Here is a 26,870-nt window from a genome sequence, read left to right as displayed (position 1 = left end):
AATCCACAAAATTTGTGGCATTTGTTGATATCAGCATTGAAAACTAATAATGAGCTTTCAGTGTTGTGTGTTGTAAAAAATAACTAATAATTGGCTTTGGAATTGGGTGGTGGGCAAGGACTGAAAGAAATTTTATGAGTTTGACAGGACAGTCTTAGATTCCCCTGGGCAAACTGTTAATAATAATATGGATATTAACAATTCTCCTATTAGGAGATAAAACAGGAATAGCAAAACAGGGAAACTGAACATTGATAGAAATGTGTACATTGACAGAGATGTGTACACTGATAGAAATATGTGACCTCAAAAGGAAAGATGAGAAACATTAACGAAAGGTAGCAGATAGGTTATTGAAAGTGTATTCTGATGTCAGGAAGAAAGCAGAATTTACAAAATGTTATTTACAAGTACCAAATCAGAGCTTTCCAAGTGAAGTACAAAGGTGTGCTCTGGTTTCTCTCTGCTGCTTACATTAAAATGTAAACACACTGAGGCTACAAACATAAGAGCAAAACAACTATGATGTGTTGTTTTGGCTGATTCTTAGCATTTCCAGATGTGAAAGAAAATAAGAGATTCACTGTCTAGAAAGCATGCTCTAGAGTAAAGGCAAAATGATTGAGTTTACATCTGTTCCCTTAAAACTGGGAAAGAGTTGAATATTTAGTCACAACAGATTAGGGGCATGATTTATAAATCCCCTTAGTTAAACTAAAGGCATTCGAAAAACAGTGCATTGTTTCGCAGTCATCTATGGAGAAAGCAGAATTAGCAACATGTGTGGCTGAGTCTCTTGTACAATAGACTACATCCTGAGATCCATGAAGTTGTCAAGAGCTGCTGTTTACTAGCTAAAGCCAAAGAATAAAATGAGAGAGGGTAGTGGAGCCCCACAATATTACTGACACAAATCATGCTGATAAAAATATTTAGCTGAAACCTTGTGCTGGTTTTCATGAACTCATATTAATGCTTGTGTCATTTAATATATGTTTAAAACACGCACAAAGAAGTAGTAACTCTAACATGTTTTGTAGAGTAGTCCCCCTGGCCAGAACTCATGGAAAATCTTCTCTGACTGACGATAGGCAATTAATTACAAAGGCTTTATTGGCAGGCCTCATGGAAGAAAGGCTTTGATGGTTACACATCTTGGGTCACAACCAGTGCTTTGCAGCTTTGCAAGGCAGTTGCAGTTAAGGTCTCAGATGTTGCAATCTAATCACAATTCTTAATGGTACCACTTGGATGCTAATTAGTTTTATAATGTTTAATGTAAGTTTTTTTTCCATTTATATCACTTTTTAGATAGAAAATATGATGTGTAAATTTTCTATTCTTTGGAAAATCATTATGATGTTCTCTGTGCCATTAAAGGTTTATTTTAATTTTATTTTTTTAAAAATATAGATATATATTTAACATTTTAATATTTAACAATTTTAACTTTTTGCCATATTCACTTCATTTTCAAAATTTCATATGTATGCGCATATATACTACTTTTCTTGAAAATGGGGATGTTAATATCACATAACATGGATTTATGACACTATCATAAATTGATGAATGGTTATTGTGACATAGATGGCATAATGTAGTGAAGACAGATTTTAAATTTTCTGCATAACAAATAACTTAAATTGGATTGTAAGTTGAGAAACCAAGTCTCAAACCTGCTCCCATGTGGTTGCCAGCATCACAGGTTGTGGTTCACCTGCTACACTGTGATGCCAGCCTAGAAGATAAAGTCTATATGGGATACCAGCACTACAGGTGGTGGATTAGCCCATTATCACATCACCAACCCCTGTATAAATAATTTGTTTTAAAGAAAAGAAAAAAAGAAACTCAACAAACATTCAAGTTAAGTACTGGGCAAAGGACATAAACAGGCATTTTTCAAATGATGAAATACAAATGGCCAACAGACATATGACAAAATGCACAGCATCACAGCCATCAGGGAACTGCACATCAACACCACAATGAGGCTTTGTCTCATCTCAGAATGGCTATCAAAAAATGGAAAAAACAACTTATGCTGGCAAAGACATGGACTAAAAGATGTGCTAAAACACTATTGATGGGAATGTAAACTGTTACAATTATTATGGAGGATAGTATGGAGATTCTTCAAAAATCTGAAAATTGATCTATCATATGACCCAACCATCCCACTCCTGGGAGTTTATGAAGGAGTTATCTGTACCCCCATGATAATAACCGCACAATTTGGAGTAACAAAGATGTGGAATCAACCCAGATGTCCATCAATTGATGACTGCATAAAGAAAATGTGGTATATATAAATAATGGAATACTACTCAGCCATTAAAAAAGAAATCTTGTCTTTTGCAACAAAATGGATACAAACTGGAGATGATTATGCTTAATGAAATAAGCCAGATCCAAAAACACAAATATCATATGTGTCGCTCCCTTGCCCGCAAAGGAACGACGTTGTTCGCAGCTGATCGGTCTTCAGTAGGCTTTTATTTAAACAGGATAGAAAGAGAAACCCTTGAGCAAGGGGAGCTCCGAAAGAAAGGGAAGCTCCCGTTACTATTTCACAAACGGTTTATATAGTATATCATTGCAGAAGCATGTAATGCAAGCTTAGTCCATGCTACAGTCCATGCGGCGGTGCTCCAATCAGGTGCCTGATCACGCACAGTCCATGCACTCCTTGTCCAACCATAAAGGTGATCACGTGTCTTCATCCAATCAAGCTCCTGGTCACGTAGCAGGCGGCTCGGATGCCAGCAGAAAGCTTATGGTTGCTCCACCTGGTGTTTTCTCAACTCTTGGTCAGTGGGAAAAGAAGTATGGGAAGCCCCAAGGCCATAGTTGTAGACGCAACCCTGGGGTTATGGAAAGGTCCCGATATCGCAGCTCAACAGAAACCATAAACATCCACACAGCAGTAACTATTGCAAACGGTCAGCAAGCTAAGCCTTAGCATGTGGGCCCATAGCCGGCTCATGGGTCCCCACAATATGTATTCTATGACTTGTGATGGTTAATTCAGAGGGTACAAAAAATACACTGAAGCAAAATTAACATCTTAAGATTTGCTTATTGTTTATAGTACCTTCCTATACTCCTCCAAAACCATGGTCTAATTGTTGAATTCTTTATTTAGTGGAGGATTAAGCCTGTGACTAAAAGTACATTGAATGTATGTTCAGGCAAAAATTAAAAAAAGAATGATGAGCGAGGGAGGGAGAGAGAGTGGAAAGTATCATTATGTGGTTAAAATTGTACATATGAAATCTGTTATCTTTATATAAAATGCAAATAAAGGGCTTGCACCATGCCTCACTTGGTTAATCCTCCGCCTGCAGTGCCAGCATACCATATGGGTGCCAGGTTCTAGTCCCGGTTGCTCCTCTTCCAATCCAGTTTTCTGCTGTGGCCCAGGAGGGCAGTGAAGGATGGCCCAGTACTTGGGCCCCTGCACCCATGTGGGAGACCTGGAAGAAGCACCTGGCTCCTGGCTTCAGATTGGTGCAGTCCTGGCTGTGGCGGTCATTTTGGGGGTGAACTAACGGAAGGAAGACCTTGCTCTCTCTCTCGCTCTCTCACTGTCTATAACTCTACCTGTCAAATAAATAAAATTTAAAAATACAAATAAAATATAAATTAAAAATATATAAATTACATGGCAGTTAAAATGAATGGGTAAGATATAAAAATTATAAGGCCTGAGTCAAGGATTTAGGAGAGTGGGAGGGAAAAATATCTAGATTTACAGGTTTTATCTCAAAAGTAAAAGATTTCATTAGGTCAAGGCTAGCCGACACAAACAAAAAAAAAAAAAAAGGAAAGAAGCGATAACTATAAATGACTTGAATAAGATCTGTTTTCTTTAGTTGTAAAACTATATTTAGCAGATATCTTCAAAACTGAATTTTTCAGGGAATCTGGACATACACATTGAGTTTCCATGTTTTTCTCCTGATTATTTGCATGTATTTAAAACACATTAAAAAATAGATGCTGGCAACAATTTTTTTTTTTTTTTTTTTTTTTTTTTTTTTACTTCCAGAGCTCTGGTTAAATCATCTAACTTCTTATTTTGTAAAAACTGATTTGCTCATTCCATATTCTCTACAAAAACATAAAGATTACACTAAATGATTATCTAACACATATCACTTATCATTTTAAAAAAAGCTTGCACTTTATCTTAGTCATTATCGCCTTTTCAAATATCATGCTAAGTTGTAAACACGTAGTTCCCCCAAATTAAAGGCATTGTCTAGAAAACACTATATTTGAGAAGTAAAAGCAATAAAACATTTTTAAATGTATATGTGTCTGCCGGCGCCGTGGCTCAATGCCCTCTGCCTGTTGCGTTGGCATACTGGGTTCTAGTCCCAGTTGGAGCGCCGGGTACTAGTCCCGGTTACTTCTCTTCCAGTCCAGCTCTCTGCTGTGGCCCAGGAGTGCAGTGGAGGATGGCCCAAGTGCTTGGGTCTCTGCACCCACTTGGGAGACTGGGAGGAAGAACCCGCCTCCTGGCTTCGGATCGGCGCAGCACCGGCTGTGGTGGCCATTAGGGGAGTGAACCAACAGAAGGAAGACCTTTCTCTCTGTCTCCCTCTCACTGTCTAACTCTGCCTGTCAAATAAAAAAAATGTATATGTGTCAATCTGTAGAAGTAGGCCTCTCCTTAGAAGTGGTTTATTTCTTGCAAAGTCCCCAAGTTTTTTTGTGTATAAACTGTGCACATAGACATAGAATATGAAAAAAGACTACAGATATCAAATAATCATTTGTATTGTAACCTGACTTTCTGAAACAATGATAGTCCCAAAGCAAATACATATATGTTACTTCAGGATGCCTACAGTGAAGTTGAAGATGGATATACATCATCTTTTCATTTCCATAATAGGCAATGTGAAAGGTCCTAAGTTTTTAAATATAAATAAGTCCTAGTTTGCTCTTTTAAAAAGCAGCTCACAATTTGGTGCTAGCTAAGGGCATTCTGGCATGTAGCTAATAATGTGATAAGTGCCTGTGAAATGGTGCTGTGGGAGCACAGAGGCAGCAGCAGTTACTTCTGCTGTAAGTACAGAGGAGTATTTCACAAATAAGGTGGTAAGTCAGCCGGGACCTAAAGAATGAGCACAGGCTTGCCGGGGAGGTGAGGGGAAGCATTCTAAACAAGAGAGAGAAAATACAATATCTGCACTGGTCATCCCAAGAACTCTGTTAGGCATTTATTATCTGTATATTTTTAAAGACATTTATTTACTTGAAGGTAGAGTTACAGAAATGCAGAGGAAAAAAGAGAGAGAGAGAGAGAGAGAGAGAGAGAGAGGCAGGTTTTCATTAGCTGGTTCACTCCCCAGATGGCTTCAATGGCCAGAGCTGCACTGATCTGAAGCCAGGAGCCAGGTGCTTCTTCAGGATCTCCCACGCAGGTGCAAGGGCCCAAGGACTTGGGCCATCTTCTACTGCTTTCCCAGGCCATTGCAGAGCTAGGTCAGAAGTGAAGCAGCCAAGATGCGAACCAGAGCCCATATGGGATGCTGGACTATAGGCGGCTGCTTTACCCACTAACTACAGTGGGGGCCCTAATATCTGTATTTCACAGATCAATTTATTGATTCAAAGTCCTTTATAAAAGTTCCCTTTTTTGAGTTATGTATGAAAAATAGATATTAGTAACAATGTTTTTGATCCTAATTTTAATCTTCTTGGAACTTCCTTCTATTTCAGTAATAATTGCAAACAGACAAATGACAATAGGTATAGAAAGTGGAAGGTATATTTGATACACATTCATTTACATAGAGGTGGAATGACTCTACTCAACCAGAGTTACATTAAAAATCTTCACTCTTTTCTGAGGTAGCAAAGACATGAACTTGGGACAGGAGGCCCAAGAAATGACATGGAAAACTCTCTAAAACTATACAAGTTACCCAGACTGACTAAAAAAGAAATAGAGGAGCGTAAGAGATGTATAATAAGAAATTGAATCAGTAAGCAAAACTTCATAGTAAAGGGGCTGGCATTGTGCTATAGATGGTAAAGCCACTGCCTTTAACCCAGGCATCTCATATGGGTGCCAGTTTGAGTTTCAGCTGCTCACTTCTGATGCAGCTTCCTGCTGATGCACCCAAGAAGCAGAGGAGGATGGCCCAAGTACTTGGGCCTCTGCACCCACTTGGGAGACCTGGAAGAAGCTCCTGCCACTTGCTTTGGACTGGCCCAGTTCTGGCCTTTGCAGCTATTCGGAGAGAAAGCCAGTGGATGGAAGATTCTCTCTCTCTCTCTCTCTCGCTCACTCTCTCTCTCTCTCTTAATCTCTTTCTCTCTGACTTCCCCTCTCTCTTTTTATCTGTAATTCTTCCTTTTAAATAAGTAAATAAAACTTTAAAAATACTTCACAGCAAAAAAAAAAAAAAGAAAAAGAATACTGAGGACTAGAAGATTTCACAGTGAACTCTACTAAATATTTACATTAATAATAATTTCTCCAGAAGAAAAAAAGGAAATACAACTGAACTCTTTCCATGATGCTTGATAATAGAGCAGGACAAAAACACAAAAAATCCTCATTCTAATATTCCTTCAGAATATATATGCAAAAGCCATTATTAAAAAAAAAAAAGAAAACCAAATCTATACAGCATAACCAAGTAGGCTCTAGCCCAGAGATGCAAGAGTGATTGAGCACTAATATTTTAGTCAATAATACGTAACACATTTATAGATCAGAGGTAAAACAAATCAACCCATGATAATAATTGAAGCAGAAAAAGGGACTTGATAAATCCAAAACAGTTTCATGGTAAAAAACCCTCAGCAAAGTGGAAATTGACAGGGACATCCTCAATTTGACTATAGCACTTTTTGAACCCATGAGTGCATCAGGATCAACGGTGAAAGCCTGAAATAGCTCTCCCTCAAGACAACAAATGTGATTGCTTTTACAACTGCTACTCAAGGCCAGTGCCGCGGCTCAATAGGCTAATCCTCCGCCTGCGGCACCAGCACACGGAGTTCTAGTCCCGGTCGGGGCGCCGGATTCTGTCCCAGTTGCCCCTCTTCCAGGCCCTCTCTCTGCTGTGGCCCGGGAGTGCAGTGGAGGATGGCCCAAGTCCTTGGGCCCTGCACCCCATGGGAGACCACGAGAAGCACCTGGCTCCTGGCTTCAGATCAGCGCGGCTGTGGCGGCCATTGGAGGGTGAACCAATGGCAATAGGAAGACCTTTCTCTCTGTTTCTCTCACTGTCCACTCTGCCTGTCAAAAAAAAATATTTTTAATAAAGATACCTGTCTTGAGCTGAGGCAAGGAAGGTACACCCACTTACATATTTGGTAAAGACTGTGAAGCAAGGGTTGGTGATAAGATCAGTATGTTTTTCTATGCTCAAGTTCGAAATGTAGAATATATATTTGCATGGAGTTGAATATAAAATGTAAATACATAAAAATTATAAATTGGGTCTTAATGGAAATGTGCAAAGTATTAGAAACATTGATACAAGATGAAAATGAAAGGGGTTGTTGGGGGAGAGAGAGAGGAGGAAAAGAAAACATACTGTCTAACAGCAATTAGAGACAAAGGAGATGAGCTGAAATAGTATAACAGACTGAACACAGTGAATGACAGTGGTGGGAAAAATAGAATTTTTCTTTAACAAAGGAAGTGTTTCCCTGAGAACATAGGGATTCAAAAATTTATCACCAACAGATAACTGGAAAAAGCCATAGATTGTAACTATGTAGCCATTCATTGTTAAATATTTGTACAAAATCTCTGCTTCATAGAACATGAAGTATGCAAAGTTATAAATTTAAACTTTGAAAAATATATCTAATATGATACACTTTACGTTTCCCAATATTCCTTGATTACCAACTATGATAATTTTTTTTCAATGAGAATGTTATATTTTTGCTTTTGTTTTTACAGGTCATGGTAATGGTGTTAAATCCATTTTTAAAGAAGAATTATAATATATAACAATATGTTTTTAATAAATATATTCACTGCAATTTTTCACATAGAATTCAGTTATGAAGAGATCTATTCCTTATAGAGAAATAGCTGTGCATAACATCTAGTCAGATTAATTTATTGTGCACACAACTATGAATAGGTAAAAAAAAAACCTTACACTTACCAATTTATTAGCCCTTTTCTACTATCAATATTTAACTCAAAGTAACAAACAGCAATAATTTATTTTTTAAAAACTTACAATTAAATTCTACATTCACTAGAAAATATAACTCAGAAAATTGTTAGAAATATATTTGTGCAACAATATCAATGTGAATTTAGTTATGCCACTCAAGCAAAGGAAAAAGGAAAAAATATAAAAGATTATATACATCTTAAGTAATTTAGTACTTACAATTTTTTACCAGATGAAAAGTTAAATATTAAGATACTTTAAATATTAAACAGAAACTATATAATATATAGAATATATTAGTCTAAATAGCTACACTTATATTTTTACCTTAATTGTATATATTATTGGGTCTGGCATTATAGTGCAGCAGGTCAAGCCACAGCTTACGACTCTGGCATCCCATATCTGAGTGCCAGTTTGAGTCTCAGCTACTTCAGTTTTGAGACAGCTCTCTATTAACATGCCTGGAAAAGTGGCAGTTGATGTCACAGGTACTAGGGCCTCTGCACCTCAAGTGGAAGACCTATATGGAGTTCCTGTGTCCTGAATTTGGCCTTGCTCAGCCATGGATGTTGAAGCCATTTGGGAAGTGAAACAGCAGATGGAAGATCCATCTCTCCATTTTACTCTGTCTTTCAAGTAAATAATAAATAAACTTCTTTCTAAAAAATCTTCATAGATTATTAAAAATTTTCTGATATATTTATGCACTTTTCATTAGAGATCATAGACATAGTAAATTGACAGAATAATTCACTAAATGATACAAAAGAGCTGTAAGAAGTAATGATGGCTATATTTCTTAGTTCCTAAAATTACTCTTAAGAAGAAATTTTATAAACATGAAAGTATAAAAATCCATCAATATGAACAAAATGACATAAATTACTTTTCATGATCTAATTAACTAAAAAGATGGAAAGAACAGTTTTGTAAAATAGCTTCACCATGATACTGTTGTTAGTTGATGGGTTTTAGGTAGAACAGAGGATAACTTTCTTATTTTAATGTATAAATAAAACAGAAAATACAATAGATAAATTCCTATTCCATCTGAAAACAGATGTTTTTTAACTTCACATTTCAAACAGTTGGGAGAATGTTTTTCAAAGTTTCATAAAGATCACTCTCAGGACAATCTAATTCTCCTTACTAATACCAACTCTTACCTGTCATAAACAATTCCAACAGAGGTTTGTGCTCAGAAAGGCAATGGCTGCAGAACTCTGACGCACCCGCAGAGAGGTAGATGTTTGCCCCAGATTTTTACTTCTTACTTAAAACTCAACTGACCCAGACTTGACTCACGATGCTATTTTTCTTTGATGTTCTAATAGCAGGGGAAGATAACTTATTTCCTTGTATGCTTCATGAGCAATGCAAAGAATCACACTAGAAACATAAAGCAATCCATCCCTTGGTTATAATGTATTCCTCTGCAAACTGCCATGAAAAGTAATGGCTAATTCGTATAAAGCAAAACAAATCTGGGAAAAGAAACTTAAATTAAACATTTATAGTCAGTTCATTAGATCTTTGAAGAAACACATTATCTTTATATAATTCTTTTGTCATACCTAATCTCTGTGGAAAAACATAATTTAAGTAAATATTAGTGAGAAAGAAAAAATTTGTAATTTTAACACCTATAGTTAGCATCTTGAACATAATCTTTTCTGCTGCACAAATTACAATTTCATTAAACACAGCACTTTTTTACTTTGCCATTTCATGCCAAAATATATTTTTAAAGATTTATTCTTTCATTTATTTGAAAGGCAGAGTGATAGAGAAGAAGAGGGAGAAGGGGAGAGGAAAAGAGATCTTTCATACATTGCTTCACTTCCCAACTATGTGCAACAACCTGGTTTGGAGCCGACTAAACCCAGGAGCCAGGAATTCCATCCTGGACTCCCACATAAGTGGCAGGGGCCCAAGAATTTGGGAGCCATCATCCACTTCCCAGGCACATCAGCAGGGAGCTAAATGGGAAATGGATCAGGCAGAACTTGATCTGGCACTCCAGTGTGGTATGTCTGTGTTTCAGGTGGAGCTTAACCCACTGCACCACAACTCTGCCCCTCCACAAATAATTTTAACAACTAAATGACATTTCATTGTATTTCATAGTAAAAGATTCAACTTATTTAACAAACAGTATGGTAGACTCTGGGTTACATGCTAAATCAGAACAAACATTAGTTGTAAACAACTAATACATGCACTTAATTAAACAAATCGATATCAGCAAACATTTAATTCCATAAGTAGTAACAAATTCCAGCCACCTTCATTGTTTTTATGTATACATATATAGATAGATAGATAGATAGATATAGATATAAATATATAATGAGAGAGAGAGAGAGAGTGAGCAAGTTACTGTTACTGTTTCCATCCACTGGTTCATTCCTCAAATGCCCACATCAGCTAAGACATGTTCATATCAAAACTGAGAATCAGGAACTTAATCCATGTCTCCCAGGAGGGCTGGAGGAACCCAACTACCTGAGGATTCATTGGTGACTCCCAAGGTGGACATCAGCACAAGAATTAAGAACAAAGCTGAGACGTGAACACTCAGATAGGCACTCAGATAGGATACACATTAATCCAACTGTTCTACCACATACCCATGGCTGTATGTTTTTTAATATCACAAAGAATGTAGAATGTTTAAGAGCATTGGTTTGTTATTTGTCAGGCATGGATACTGGCTATATAATTGCATGATTGATATGATTTGAACACATTAGTTTCTTGTTTTATTCATATTATTTGTAAAATGGAGGTAATAACACAAACGTCATGAGGATGTTAAAAGAAATTGGAGAGAGCCCAGTGGCTAAAGCTGCTGCCTGTGAAACCAGCATTCCATATGGGGGCCAGTTGCCGTCCCAGCTGCTCACTTCCAAACCAACTCCCTGCTCAAAGGCCTGGGAAAAGCAGTGGGAGATGGCTCAAGTGTTTGAGCCCCTGCCATCCATGTGAGAGACTTGGATGAAGTTGCTGTCTCTTAGCTCCTGGCTTTGGCCTGGTTGAGCACCAGCTGCTGTGGCCATCTGGGGAGTGAACCACTGAATGGGAGATCTCTACTGGTTGCTTTCTCTCTGACTCTCTAACACTGACTTTCAAAAAAATAAATAAGTCTTTTAAAAAAAGAAATGAAATGAGGCCGGCGCCGCGGCTCACTAGGCTAATCCTCCGCCTTGCGGCGCCGGCACACCGGGTTCTAGTCCCGGTCAGGGCACCGGATTCTGTCCCAGTTGCCCCTCTTCCAGGCTAGCCCTCTGTGGCCAGGGAGTGCAGTGGAGGATGGCCCAAGTACTTGGGCTGCACCCCATGGGAGACCAGGAGAAGCACCTGGCTCCTGCCATCGGATCAGCGTGGTGTGCCGGCTGCAGTGCGCCGGCCGCGGCGGCCATTGGAGGGTGAACCAATAGCAAAGGAAGACCTTTCTCTCTCTGTCTCTCTTTCTCTCACTGTCCACTCTGCCTGTCAAAAAAAAAAAAAAAAAAGAAATAAAATGAATGATGTTCTTCAGTAATATTGCTTTCCCTACAGTAATTTGGTTTATATTTTACATATATTACTGCATGTATCTTTTCGCTTTTTATAGGATGGCTTTTTACTACATTGATTTCATGTTGTATTATTAACCATTTCAGAATGTGCAAATCTGTAGCACTTGGTACAATAACTATGTCGTGCAACCAATGCCTCTGTGTAGTCCTAAAACATTTTCATCTTCCTCAAAGAAACTTTATCTTCATTAAATATTCAAATCAGATTTGTCCTTCATCTCAGCCTTTGGCATTCACTGTTTGCTATTTCTAGAGATTTAACATGCCAGATATTTAATATAAACTCAATAATACAATATATGCCCTTTCTGTATTTTTCTTTTTCAAAAATGATACTTCAATCTGTTTAAAAAAACAGTGACTTGATCAGCTCTTGTCCTGATGGTTGATGTACAATGTAATACTTTATCCATTTTAGTATTTTTTTTTGTTCTAGTAGCGTTGGTTGAACTCTGTAATTAACACACAATTATTCTTAGGTGTTTATATTTTAACTGAAAAGTAATCCCTGTTAGGAATTTGGAAAACATTATGCTGAGTGAAATAAGCCAATCCCAAAGGGACAAATACCACTTGTTCTCCTTGATAGGTGACAACTAACTGAGCACCAAAAAGGAAACCTGTTAAAGTGAAATGAACACTATGAGAAACGGTGACTTGATCAGCCCTCACCCTGACTGTTGATGAGCAACTTGATATGTTATCCCTCTTAGTATTTTTTTTTTGTTTGTTCTACTTAATACTTTTGGTTGAATACTGTAATCAATACACAATTGTGTAAGTGCTGAAACTTAACTGAAAAGTGATCACTGATAAATATAAGAGTGGAAATAATAGGGAGGAGATGTGCAATTCGGGACATGCTCAAGCTGACTTACCTCAAACGGTAGAGTTAGAAACATACCAGGGGATTCCAATTCAATCCCATCAAGGTGGCATGTACCAATACCATCTCACTAGTCCCAGAGATCAATTTCTGTTCACAATGGATCGTAATGATAGGACTAAGAACCAAAGGGATCACATAAACAAGAATAGTGTCTGCAAATACTAGCTGATAGAATCAAAAAGGGAGAGAATGATCCAACATGGGAAGTGAGATACACAGCAGACCCATAGAATGGCAGATGTCCTTAACAACACTCTGGCCTCAGAATCAGCCCTTAAGGCATGCAGATCTGGCTGAAAAGCCCATGAGAGTATTTCAGGCATGGAAAGCCAAGACACTCTGGAAAAAAAAAAAAAAAAAAAAAAAAAAAAAAAAAAAAAAAAAAAAACTAAATGAAAGATCTCCGCAAGTGAGATCCCAGTGGAAAGAACAGGTCATCAAATAAGGAGGTACCTTTCTCTGAAGGGAGGAAAGAACTTCCACTTTGACCATGGCCTTGTCTAAAAATTATCAGAGTCGGTGAACTCAGGGGGCTTCCATAGCCTTGGCAGCTCATGACAAGACCCTAGGGTGATTACTGATGCCATAAACAAGAGTGTCAATTTGTTAAGTCAACAACAGGAGTCACTGTGCACTTACTCCTCATGTAGGATCTTTGTCCTTAGTGTGCTGTACATTGAGATTTAATGCTATAACTAGTACTCAAACAGTATTTTTCACTTTATGTTTCTGTGTGGGAGCAAACTGTTGAAATCTTTACTTAATGTATGCTAAACTGATCTTCTGTATATAAAGAGAAACGAAAATGAATCTTGATGTGAATGGAAGGGGAGAGGGAGTGGGAAAGGGGAGGGTTGCGGGTGGGAGGGATGTTATGGGGGGGGAAGCCATTGTAATCCATAAGCTGTACTTTGGAAATTTATATTCATTAAATAAATGTTTAAAAAAATAAAAAAATAAAAAAATTTTTTTTCATTTATCTGTTAATAGAAAAATGTTTGTTCAGTTTGACTCTTGTGAATAGTGTTGATATAAACAGTTGTGTTTGTATTTGTGTTCTATTTGCTTAAATGTATCTTTTCAATTATTTTGAGGACATAATTAGCAGCAAAATTGCTGTATCATACGGCAAGTTTATGTTTAACTGGTTGAAAAAGCATTAATCTGCTTTGCACAGTAGCTGTAGCATTTTAAACTACCATCAGCAATGCCCAGGAGTTCCAGTTTGTCCACATCCATATCAGCCCTCTCTATGCTCCATTTTATTTTCTCTATCACCACTCCAGAAATTGTGAATTAATCTTTTACTGTGGTTTTGATATGTAGAATCTTAATGGCTAATGATTCTGGCCATTTTAATATCTTCTTTGGAGAAATATCTATTCAAATATTTGATCAATTATACAATTTTTTGCTTTTTTATTGTTCAATTATCAGTGTTCTTTACATAGGAATGATATTCATAAAGTTTGTCAAAAATATGTACTATGAAAAAATGCAGATTCCAAATTTTTTAATCAAATGAGCTTATCATTTAATACTACTTTCTATGAAATTTTTGAAGTACCTTTGTATGATGGGTATTATACACTTACTAACATATGACTTACATATACTCTCTCCCATTTGTAGTCTGTCTTTCACTTCTTTGTATTGACATTTGATGCACATTTTCATTTTTTAAAATGAAATTAAAATGTTTTCTATTGTTAAACATGATTTTTACCATGGCCTTGTCAAAATATGATCAGAGTCAGTGAACTCAGGGGGCTTCTATAGCCTTGGCAGCTCATGACAAGACCCTAGGGTGATTACTGATGCCATAAACAAGAGTGTCAATTGGTAAAGTCAACAACAGGAGTCACTGTGCACTTACTCCTCATGTAGGATCTTTGTCCTTAGTGTGCTGTACATTGAGATTTAATGCTATAACTAGTACTCAAACAGTATTTTTCACTTTATGTTTCTGTGTGGGAGCAAACTGTTGAAATCTTTACTTAATGTATGCTAAACTGATCTTCTGTACATAAAGAGAAACGAAAATGAATCTTGATGTGAATGGAAGGGGAGAGGGAGTGGGAAAGGGGAGGGTTGCGGGTTGGAGGGACGTTATGGGGGGGAAGCCATTGTAATCCATAAACTGTACTTTGGAAATTTATATTCATTAAATAAAAGTTTGAAAGTAAAATAAATAAATAAATAAATAAGGCACCTGACCAAAAAAAAAAATAATAAACATGATTTTGGTGTGTGGGCTAACAATCCATTACCAGAACAAGGTTATAAAAATTTACCTGACCCCAGTGCTTTATTCTGAGAGTCTTATAATTCGCTTATAAAGAGTGCCTTAACTTTATAAATGATAAAAGGGACAGATTAAGTTTTGACATTTAGTTTTCCATTCAGATTTAAAGATGTGCAACTGTATTCTCTTCTCCCCTTTCCTCTCTTCCCTTTCTCTGTCTCTCATACATTCATACATTCATATGAGAGAGAGAGAGAGTGAGAGAGAGAGACTTTTAATTACTTTAAAACACCTGAGATGAGAAACTTATGAGGCAAGAAGTTTTATATTGGCTAACAGTGTAGACACTGGCATAGGATGGATGCTGACAGTGGCTGAACTGGCGTGGAAGAGTAATCAAAGGTGAGCTAGAACATCTTGTATTACCTACCCTCTCTATGTTGTGAGTGCAAGCACCCAGTGACTTAAAGACGTGCCACTAGACCCCGTCTGAGACCATAATTAGATCAAATTTCCTTCGTTAAACCACTAAGATTCATCTGCTAACCAGTAACATAAGACTTTGAGTTTTAAAGTTCTACAAGGACTTGGGGAGCCAAATCTTTTTAAAACACACATATGCACATACATGAATATATATGACCTAGATATATGTAGACACATACAGATGCATCAATGGGTTTGTTCTATGAGACATTTTAAACGTTGGCGTTCTGTTACCTTTGCATTATTACCTCAAGAATAATAATCTAAGGCCAGCATGGTGGGGCAGTGGATTGCACAACTGCTTGCAAAGCTAGCATTTCATATCAAGTGCAGGTTTGCTTCCCAGCTGCTTCACTTCTGATTCAGCTGTCTAATGATGCACCTAGAAAGGCAGAAGATGGTGGCCCATGTGGCCAGTGCAATGCATGGCTTGTTAAGCCGCTGCCTGTGACACCAGCATCCCATACGGGCACCTGTTCATATTCTGTCTGCTCTACTTCTGATCCAGCTCCCTGCTAGTGAGCATGGGAAAGCAGTAGAGGATGGCCCAAGTTTGGGCCTCTGCTACACACATGGGAGACCTGGAAGAAGTTCCTGGCTACTGGCTTTTGGCTTCTGCCTGGCCCCATGCTGGCTATTGCACCATTGGGGTAGTGAATGAGCAGATGAAAGATATTTCTCTCTTTTTCCCTCATTTCCCACCCTCAGCCTTTCAAATAAATAAGTAATATGTAAATCTTTTAAAAATAAAACAGCCTTATCTATTTTTTATAAGGGGTGTATTTTCCATTATTTTCCCATTAGGAATATTAAAATTGACTAGCAGCTTTTCCTTTTGCCTGTTCCCACTTAAATTAATATGCTGTTATTTTTAATGAATATTTCACTCAGACTCTTAGAGAATGAGTTCATATTTCATGTTATACTCACACCTCATGCTAGTACTATACATTTTTTATAAAGGATTATGTATATTGTATTCTGTACTGTCCTCCAATGGACAGGTAAAAATATATTTAAAGTTCACTCTTATTATTTAATATCTGTCCAGTTATTTGTCAGAAGGTTTTTCTCTAGCATAATTTTCATGGATGTTTCGCTTTTATTTTATCTGCAATATTTTGTGTTAATAACACTTCTTAACTTTTTTACCTGAAGTGACATTTCACTGACTATATATTTCTGATGCACATTTTATCCCCTTGAGTATATTAAATGTATGTAAGTTCTGCTGTGCACTGGAATTGGATATTTCTATCAAAATATCTGAAGAATCCTCAATTTTCATTTTCTCATAAGTGATGTTGTATCTCTTTGCTCAAAACCACAATTTTTTATTTATCATTTTATCACAAATGTGATTATGATAATATATTTCAGTACTGATCAGTCTGCTGTCATTTCCTAATCATACAGTCTATTTCTTCAATATGTAGTTTTAAGTGATTTAAAAAATATTTTAGGAAAAAATAAGACAATAATAAATTTATTTGAGATAACATTATAATAGGTTTATGATAGTAATATTTTACTGTTAATTGATTGTATTTATTTTTAACTTTGATGAGTCAGAGTATATGTATTTTATACTTTTTAAAAGTTCTTTGTTATTTCATAAATTAACGTTTTTTTTTTACTATTTGCACAATTGTATTTCCAGCATATTTTCATTTTCTGTAGGAACATTATGTTGATTTTTATAATAATTTATAATAAACATGTATGATATTTGGGTACAGGAATTTATTGTTCAACGACTTTAGGAAATACTTTTATTTGTACTTTTCAATTGAGAAGGAATATCCAGATAATGTTCTCACTGGCGTAAGCACAGTTCTCTCTGATATTTGTGTATGTGTGTGAAACAAAACAGTCTTTCCTCTTACTTTCTAAAGTGTACTTTCCTCTTTCTCCTTTTGTTTTATCCCATTCTGTTCAATTAGTTGTTTCTTTATGTAGAATCCTCAGTTTAGGGTCCTTGTACAACATGTGAGCTTTAGATAGTTGACTTCAGAAGTTTGTAAGCAGGGGCTGACTTTGTGGCACTAGGGGTTAAACTACCTCTTGCAGCCCCAGAATCCCACATCAGAGCACAAATTGTCCTATCCAGCTCCCTGATAATGTGTCTGGGAAAGCAGTGGAAGATCTTCCTATGCCTTGGTCCAGCCACCAGGATGGAGTTACTGGCTGTTGACTTTGGCCTGGACCAGTCCTGGCTCTTGCAGCTATTTGGAGATTGAACCAGCATATGAAAGGTCTCGCCCTCACTCTCTGTTGCTCTGAATTTCAAATTTAGAAAATACAGAAATATTTCTAGGAGTTTATGAGAAACATTTCTTTAACATCTTCAAACTTTGTATGGTCATCCCTGAACCATAAACCTTAAACCTTACATATTCATAAAGATTCATGGTTTTAAAATTGCTCTCAGGTAGATCCTCTACACTTTCTATTAAGCACATACTGATGACCCGAGGTATTCTGATTCTCACATTTGTCAAACACTACTGAATTACTTTACATTTTGATGCATTTTTTTTTTACTATAACAAACAAGCCTTGCAGCTCTTTTAACCTATGCTTTTGTTTTGTGTTTCATGGGGATATCTTTATGTATATTCTGAAATTGTTACCACAATCAGGTTAACAAACATATCCAAACCTCACCTTGCTCTATTATTTATTTATTTATTTTGTGGTGAAATTGATAATATCTACTTACACAGCAAATTTAAAGTGGAGAATACATACCACTAACTATGGTCATTAAATTGTATAATGTACCTTCAGAGCTTATTCCTCTTTTTTTTGAAACTATATATCATTTAAACCACATCTCCAAATTCTATTCTCTGCTCCAAACCCCTAGAAACTACCATTGTATTCTGCGCTTCCGTATGTTTGACCATTAAATGAAACTTGTGAGATCATGCAATAGTTGTTTTCCAGTGTCTGACTTATTTTAATTAATATAATGTGAGCTAGATTTCTTAATGTTGCTACAAATGACAGTATTTTCTTATTTACTGAGAATAAATAATGCTCCACTTTATCTGTACTTTATTTTATTTATTTTTTTAAAGATTTATTTATTTATTTGAAAGTCAGAGTTACACAGAGAGAGAAGGAGAGGCAGAAAGAGAGAGAGAGGTCTTCCATCCGACAGTTCACTTCCCAGATGGCTGCAACAGCTGGAGCTGCGCCAATCTGAAGCCAGGAGCCACGAGCTTCTTCATGGTCTCCCATGTGGGTGCAGGGTTCCCAGGACTTGGGCCATCTTCTACTGCTTTCCCAGGCCACAGCAGAGAGCTGGATCAGAAGCAGAGCATCTGTGTCTTGAACTGGCGCTCACATGGGATGCCGGCACTGCAGGTGGTGGCTTTACCCAGTACACCACAGCAGCGGCCCCCATTTTGTCTGTATTTTAACTTTAATATTGATATTAAAAGTAATTTATGCACTAATATTACATTTTTGTAATAGTCTGAAGTTAACCAGACTTATACAGGCAGAGTGGACAGTGAGAGAGAGAGAGAGAGAGAGAGAGAAAGGTCTTCCTTTTTCCGTTGGTTCACCCTCTAGTGGCCACTGCGGCCAGCGCCCTGCGACCCGTACACTGCGCTGATCCGAAGCCTAGAGCCAGGTGCTTCTCCAGATCTCCCATGCGGGTGAGGGCCCAAGGACTTGGGCCATCCTCCACTGCCTTCCCGGGCCACAGCAGAGAGCTGGACTGGAAGAGGAGCGACCAGGATAGAATACGGCGCCCCAACCGTTACTAGAACCCGGTGTGCCGGCGCCGCAGGTGGAGGATTAGCCTAGTGAGCCGTGGCGCCGGCCAGGATCTGTAATCTTGTCTTATGAGGATGGGCCCTAGAGCTAAGCAGAATCCTTAGGTCATATGTCCATGGTGGCCAGTCGTAATCCTGGGCTCACACAGGCTGAGCTGGGATGGGCTTGGAGCCTGAGGTTTCAGGAGCAGATTGAACACAAGCAGTTGTGAGGCCTGGAATCAAGGGACACAGGGGTTAGAGCTTCAAAGTGCTTTCTGGAGTGAGCCTGCAGCGGGTACATGAAATCCGCCCAGAACAAAATCAAGTGCTTAGTTCACTGTCCTTCCTGCATAAGGAGTTTGTCTTTCTCCTTTGTATGCTGCTCAGGCTTGGGGAAGGATGCAGTGGATAATGTGAAACTGTCCTTATCCTCTTCAATTCATCTTTTCCTATTTCTCCGCTAAATTCAAGTTCTGTTCATCTCACCTGCATTCCCCTCTGTTTACCCTTCAGTTATTATTTCTACAACTGTGTGATTTATGTCTTCCTTTCAATTAGTTCAGAATTCCATTAGGGAGGAGACAATGTTCTTTGGCTAAATTAATGAGGAAGGAATGGATATATATCAGTCAGTAATCTATGCCTTAAGAATCTTGCATTTTGTCAAATAATGATTTTCCTGCATTGCTGTTGCTTTTTCCACTTGGACCCTGTCATGAACACAGGTGGACAATGATTTTCTCTAGCTAATCCAGGCTACACTCAACTATAAAGTAGTCATCCAGCCAAACTCAATTTAGGTCAACAATTACCACCAAATCTGTGGGTCCATAAAAATAAATTCTTTGAGTTTAGAATTTTTGTAATAACAGTTGGTTGATACAATAAATATTATTTAACCACTCTCCTAAACTTTAGTGCATCCAAAGTATGAGATAGAAACCATTAAATACATATAATGGCTGTTATTATACATTAAATACTGAAATCAGAAAATTAGACCATCATCTTAAGCATAGAGAGAATATATGAGATTTCTTTCTCTCTGTTTCAGTATTAAGTATACGTAGAAAGTACACAAATCCTAAGCATATATTGTAGAGAATTATCACTATATAAACATTTCTTTGATCATGAAATTCAACATTACTATTGATGGAACAAGGACATAGCCTTAGCCATTCTCACTTATTGCCCCAAAGAGATAAACTTTGGAATGTATTCCTTGCCTTTGAAACTCGATTGGGTCTTACACCCTATTGCCTTCATACCTCACCCCCACAGCCACCGGAAAGACCAGTTGCTCTGCTGCCCACTACTCCAACCCCATCCCCACCCTCCTAAAATATAAAAAGGCCCAGCCCCTGGAGGTCCAGACCTTCTGCCACGTGTTCCATCGAGGTGCACACGGGCAGTTGGCCATCCACCTCTATGAATTTATTTTCTCTGAATAAATTCGGTGTGGCTGTAAATTCGTACACTGCCTCCTCTCTATTCTGTGCCTCTTTTCCTAACATTTTGGTGCCTCATGTAAACAAGGCACCAATCTGCAACTCTTTTCCTAACAACTATCATCCTAAAATCCCCTTCCTTCCAGAAACTGCATGGAAGGAAGGACTTGGGAGTTCTGATTATTTCAAGAATTAAGATTTAACTGAAAAGTGAAGTGTAAGCTAAGAAATAAACTACTTTCTGTGTAAGCCACATTTCTAAAATGGCTTCTATCTTACTGTTTCCAATTCATTGTTACCAAACAGAAAAGGAGAATGTCAATTAAAAGTAATTTGATAGGTTCATTATTATGGGTCTGTTATGGTGCCAGTCTTCATAATTTAAGAAAAGAAAAAAAATACAAGATACATATATTTAAATGCTACTGGTACAAATTAAGTAAAGGATCCATGAAATATACCACTCAGTGGAGAAGAATACAACCTGAAATTCTGTTTTAAAGAGAGCCAAGCTGCATATGTTGATAAAATAAATTAAATTTCAAATTATATGACATTTTTCAAAATCAGGCAAAAAAACGCATTTAAATAGCACAATTCTTCTATTCTGTTAAATATTCAAATTAAATCAAGTTTATTTACTTTCATTTTAATAACAGTTAATTAATATGCACTTTACTGGAATTCAGAGTGAACTAAATTTGGGAACTGGCAATAAAAGTGTAGATAAGTAATTCTGAAAATAATCAATAAAATTATTTGTGACAGTAATGTTACCGCATTAAATTTATAGCAGCTGTTTAAACAATATACATACTCCTCCATACTTCTAAGTTTTGCTCCAGGATCTTTTTTATAAACTATATCATTTCATGGTGAAATTATACACAGGCAGTTAAATTAATTTTTCTGAACATTCAGTGTACCTTCAAGAAAGGTTCTATTTTGAAGATTTATCCAAATAATGGCTTACTTAAATGTCTCAGAGCCAGTTTTTCTCTAGGTTACATGTAAGCTTTCACCACGGGCAATTCTAAAATTGAATGTTTTTACCCCAAAAAGAAACCTCCCACAGGGAATGTTAACCTTTTAAATATATAATCAAGATCAAACATTGTAAAGGAGGATCATTGAGCTTTGACATCTATTTTAAATCATTCCTTTTTTCATCCTATTTCCTCAAAAACATTTTTTTTCCTTTTGGAACTAGGTTTTCATCTTGATCATAGTTGTTTTCTCATGTTTTGAAATATTAAGTTTTATACTGTTATGCATTGGCTATGGAATGTATTAGCAGACAGTCTAATAAAACTTGTCACTGTTCTTGAGATAGCAATTCTGCAAAGATGTCACTTGTTACAATTTCTAGTGTCCTTTCTAAGTGAACACAAAAAGACAAATCGACTCAATTTTCACTACCTGTAAAACCTGTGCTTTTTCTGACCTGCCAGTTTAGTAATGTTGCTGTTGGCTATTAATGCTTTGATGTCTAAAAAAGGACCAAATGCATGGCTCATCTCTAACATATGTCCTTTGATATAGGTATGCATTTCCATTTTCTAATATCACAATTTATTATTAATAGATGTGAATCAGTTTCCTATTATGTTACCCTCACCCCAACCTAATAATCATAAATATTTTTGTGTATAACATTTTCTAATGTGAAAATTACCAGCTCAATAGAGTGCTCACAGAGTTCATATTATAATTTTCATTATTTAAAACAAGAATCTACTAAGTACTATAGTAAAACTGTACACAAATACGAATCTAATTCCATTCCTATGAATGGCGTTATCCAGACATGTATAATACTTTCATGTATTATATATCTAACACATTAGTCTATATTCTATGAATTGATTTTAAGCACATATATACTTGTATACATTATTGTATATTCACACACTTACAGGTACAAAAGTATGGTTTTGAAAATGATAATAATGTTCCACTTATTTAAAATACATTTTCACTTTGTATATAAAATGAACACTTAAGGTTAATAAAATGCCTTTTACAGAAAGATTGTAAATGATTTAATATTATTTAAGGAAATTAATTAACAAATACATTCCTTAACTATTTGATAGAGTGTTTACAATAATGTTTATTGTCTATACATAATTGAATACATGTTGTACTACTTTCTACATGTGGAAATTCCTGACTCGAAATCTGTAAAATTCTGAAGCACACAATGTGCTTTGGGAGTGAATAGAAGTGAATATGTGGTAAAGCTCTTAAGTGTGATGAGGGATAAGTTAAAGGTAATACTGAGATTTATGGCTTAAGCAACTTAATTATAAGACTGTCAGTGAATTGAATCACAGACCACAATACTGTAATCTCTTTATCATTGATTGAATTACACTATTATTATTCAAGCTGGCAACAGATATAGAGAAATTTAATTATACTTAAAATATTATTAGGGTATCCATAAAATGAGCTGCAAATTAATGAAGCAGTACATATTTTTAAAATGAACTCATTGCAGGTGTATAAAAAAGACATATTAGAGGATTAAACAATATGTAACCCCAATCATTTCAAAGGATTAATATTTAATATTTCATCAATGAAAGGGTAAAAGTAGTAGGGTTGTTTAACTGAGGGAACAACTGTGTAGATCAACAAACTCCTTCAAACTTTCTGTGGTAAATGAAATGAATGTTGACCGGCGCCGCAGCTCACTAGGCTAATCCTCCGTCTTGCGGCGCCAGCACACTGGGTTCTAGTCCTGGTCTGGGCGCCGGATTCTGTCCCAGTTGCCCCTCTTCCAGGCCAGCTCTCTGCTGTGGCCCGAGAGTGCAGTGGAGGATGGCCCAAGTGCTTGGGCCCTGCACCCCATGGGAGACCAGGATAAGTACCTGGCTCCTGCCATCGGATCAGCACAGTGCGCCGGCTGCAGCGCGCTGGCCGCGGCGGCCATTGGAGGGTGAACCAATGGCAAAGGAAGACTTTTCTCTCTGTCTCTCTCTCTCACTGTCCACTCTGCCTGTCAAAAAAAAAAAAAAAAAAAAAAAGAAGAAGAATAAGAAGATACGGATGTGGCTTCTTCGGTGGTGACTATTAAGACAATAACTCTAACATTTAACACTTGGCAATCTCATTGACAAATAAGTTATACCTCCAGGGATATATCCTAAACGTAGAACACACAAAATTATAAATCTATGAACCAATAGGTTAAATGTTTTTTTTTTTTTTCATATTTTACAGTTTTCCGTACCACACTGCCATTATTCTGATGTCCTAAACCTAATACAACCTATCCATGAAACCAACTTTTCAAGGACTCCAAAGCCGTCTCTCTGGGCTATAACAGAAAATGATAATATTTTACAGAGTGATTCGGGAGGCTAGTAATGAGAATAACTTCAGAGAAACTTGAGGAGATTTTAGTACACTGCTATGTTTCATACTTTCTCCATGTGGGAGAGAAAAGAAATATTTATCACCTTTCTCCAGCGATGAAGTCTTTGATAAATGTCTAAAACTACTTAACAGGTTTACTCTACAATTTAAGAAATATGCAAGATCCAGCACCTTACTCTGCCCTGAAGAGAGAGATGCTCTCACGGCTGATGTTCCTGCCTGTGGAACAGTACAGAGACAATTTACTACGACAGCAATTCCAGGAGCATTCAAATTTCCCACGGGAATTATTCTATAATAACTATTTCAGGAATACAGACATGGCAGTTACAGAGCAACATGCTGCTGGAAACCCGAAAATGAGTGGATATTTTTAAGTTGGAGGTGGCGTATTTCCCATGGCAAATATGCTGCCGATGAAAGATCTTCAGCAGTATGAGGTGTGGAATCTTTTAAAGAGCCATGAGCTAAATGATAGGAGAGAAAGAAACACTGGGATTGTGCCACATTCAGAGGTCAACAGCACAAGAACAAAATTTTATCAGTCAAAATTCTTATGACTTTTTCTACCTGTCAAATAAGATACTTCAGATGCTTTATATTTTTTAATATCTTATACCAAACCTAAGAGGCTCCCAAAATGCAACTCTTAAAACATAAAGTAAGAGAGAGAGAGAAGTGATTCTTGTTATCTACGTTACTGCAGGTTTTCCAATTGAGGCAGACACAAACTGGAGAGGAAAAGCCAATTAAAATTTTTACATTGATATGACGTTTATCAGGATGTCTTAACATAGATGACTGGAAGTATTTTACTACCTGGGCCTGACTGACACACTGCAGGATATGCTCAAGTGTTCACTGGCATTGAGAAGTAATGACTCCACACAGCCGACTGGAAGGGGCAGCCATTAGAAAGGATGAAGTCAAGTTAATTTGGAAAACTGGATTGAGATTTTCCATTTTCACTGCAACATTGTTTACACTACTAAAGTTGGCCTAAATCTTCATTTATTCTCAAGTAGAAAGCATAGTGTAGCTTTAAAATCGAATAATATGACTCCATCAGAAAAGATGTTAGATTTTACTTAGAATAATGTCTATGGCCCAAAAGACAAAGGTTAAATACAGGAAGCTACAGACAATTCAAGACTACTGCTAAATACTTACCATCCTATCATTCTATAATTTATTTTTTATCTATTTCCAAAATTTTCTGTATAAACATTTTTTAAAGATATTAGCTTTTTCTCTTCATCAAGACAATATATTTTGTTTTGGATGATTTTTCATCTATCTATGCTAAGAAACTTTTCTATATTATATTGCATTTAGAAAAGAGTACTTGGACAGTTTTTTTCTTCTGTTGGGCCCACTTCCTTTGAACTCTCACAGATGTTGTTCATGATAGCACTCCATAATAAACTGTCAATATGTAAGTCTTCTCAGTTTTCCAAGGGAATGTGAGTGCAGATACTCAGGTATATTCCTGGCTTTATTAAAATATCTCACATTTTCTTTTTATGATCAGAAAACTCCACTAAACTGTTATTTTCTGCAGCTGCGTGTGTGTATGCATATGTGCACATGTGTTTGAGGTGAGTTTTGTCTTTCATATTGCACATACTAATACCATTCATTAGCTCTGATCAAACTAAGCTTGTTACAAGAGCATATTGATCAATGATGCCTATTTTCTCTGTAAATGTCTCTCATTAAGGTGTACAAGAAGAATTTTCAAAACATACTATGTCCCATCCATCTTTATATTTCTCCTCTAATTCATAACATGAGATTTTATCCTCTCATTCTTGACATCTATTAACATTTTAATGATCAATCACTGAGTTTTTGACAAATAGTACATGAGTTTGAAACTACAAAGAAAAATAAAATTGGCAAATTTTAAGATAAATCATACACCATTTAATTATAAACTTTAAATAGATATCCTAATTCACATTACAGAAAAAACAAATAGAAAGGTAGATGAATACCATGCGTTTCTAAACTATTTCATATTTAGTGTATCTTAATAGACTTTAGATCTCCTTTACAAAATGTCATTAGAAATGGATTATCCTCTGCCTTGCCGCGCTGGCAAGTCCCGGTTGGGGCACCGGATTCTGTCCCGGTTGCCCCTCTTCCAGGCCAGCTCTCTGCTATGGCCTGGGAGTGCAGTGGAGGATGGCCCAAGTGCTTGGGCCCTGCACCCCATGGGAGACCAGGAGAAGCACCTGGCTCCTGCCTTGGGATCAGCGCGGTGCACCGGCTGCAGCCATTGGAGGGTGAACCAACGACAAAGGAAGACCTTTGTCTCTCTCTCTCTCTCTCTATCTCTCTCTCTCTCCCTGTCCACTCTGTCTGATAAAAATAAAAAAAAAAAAAGAAATGGACTATATATTACAAATTCATCATTTTTTTTACTTTTTCATATTTCCTTATTAAACTAAAAATGTCTCAAAGCTTATTTTCAGAAGCCAGCCCATAAGGATAACATTCATTTTTGCAATGCAATTTTCAAGACTCAAAACATAGCAATTTGTTCAAAATTATGATGAACAAGAAATCAGGCAAAAATGCCAAGTGCAATTAAAATATCCATTTGGAATATACTTATTAATAATCTTAACACCACATACAGTTTCCAAAATTTCAACATTGTAATTAAATTAGCACTGTTTATGCTTTCAGTATTTAAAGTCTGAAATTGCAAGCAATAACCATAAAATAAAGTAATAAATAATGATAATAACTAATTACCACAGAAACGGAACACACCATAGTAATAATCACACTTTATATTGACAACAGCTCTTTTATAGCACTCCAAACGACTGGGTAATTCTACAAAGATTATTTTTATTACCAACAAAACTTTTGATTCCAACCA

Source organism: Oryctolagus cuniculus, chromosome 2 (genome assembly GCF_051225735.1).
Source record: "Oryctolagus cuniculus isolate XC-2025 breed Fujian yellow rabbit chromosome 2, ASM5122573v1, whole genome shotgun sequence".
In the NCBI taxonomy this organism is placed as follows: domain Eukaryota; kingdom Metazoa; phylum Chordata; class Mammalia; order Lagomorpha; family Leporidae; genus Oryctolagus; species Oryctolagus cuniculus.
The sequence above is the reverse complement of the archived record's forward strand: the minus strand, read 5'-3'. Positions refer to the sequence as shown.